Consider the following 590-nt stretch of genomic DNA (forward strand, 5'->3'; position numbering starts at 1 on the left):
CCATGATCTCTTCTCCATTTTCTGCAAATATGCATCTGGCATATTTTAAGCCGTCAGGTCTGGGGATTGGAACTACAGTCCATTATGTGGGAGTCCAGGGACGTAACCATTATGCCATCACTGGTCGCCCCAATACAGTATTACTTACAGATGCTCATGCTTTACTCATATCCTGTTAGTCTTTAGCTAATGTCTTTCCTGGTTCAGGACCCTGTCCAGGATATACATTACATTTAGTCATTATGTCCCCTTACGCTCCTTTTGGGTGTGACAGTTTCTCAGACTTTCCTCACTTTTGATGACCTTGACATTTTTGAGGAGGACCTTCTTGAGTGTCCTTCAATTGGGAATTGTCCATTGTTTTCCTTGTTACTAGACTAAGGTGATGAGTTTTGGGAGAGGAAGACTGCAGAGGTCAGGTGCCCTTCTCATCACGTTATAGCGAGGGCACCTACTGTCAATCTGACCTCCTTTGTTGATCTGGATCTGGCTCAGGTAGGGCAGGCCAAGCCTCCTCACTCCCCACTTCCATACTGTGCTCTTTGAAGTCACTATATGCAGCCCACACCTGTGGGCTGAGTTGCTCTTTC

The sequence above is a fragment of the Tupaia chinensis genome, unplaced genomic scaffold (genome assembly GCF_000334495.1).
Source record: "Tupaia chinensis unplaced genomic scaffold, TupChi_1.0 Scaffold000549_1, whole genome shotgun sequence".
In the NCBI taxonomy this organism is placed as follows: Eukaryota; Metazoa; Chordata; class Mammalia; order Scandentia; family Tupaiidae; genus Tupaia; species Tupaia belangeri.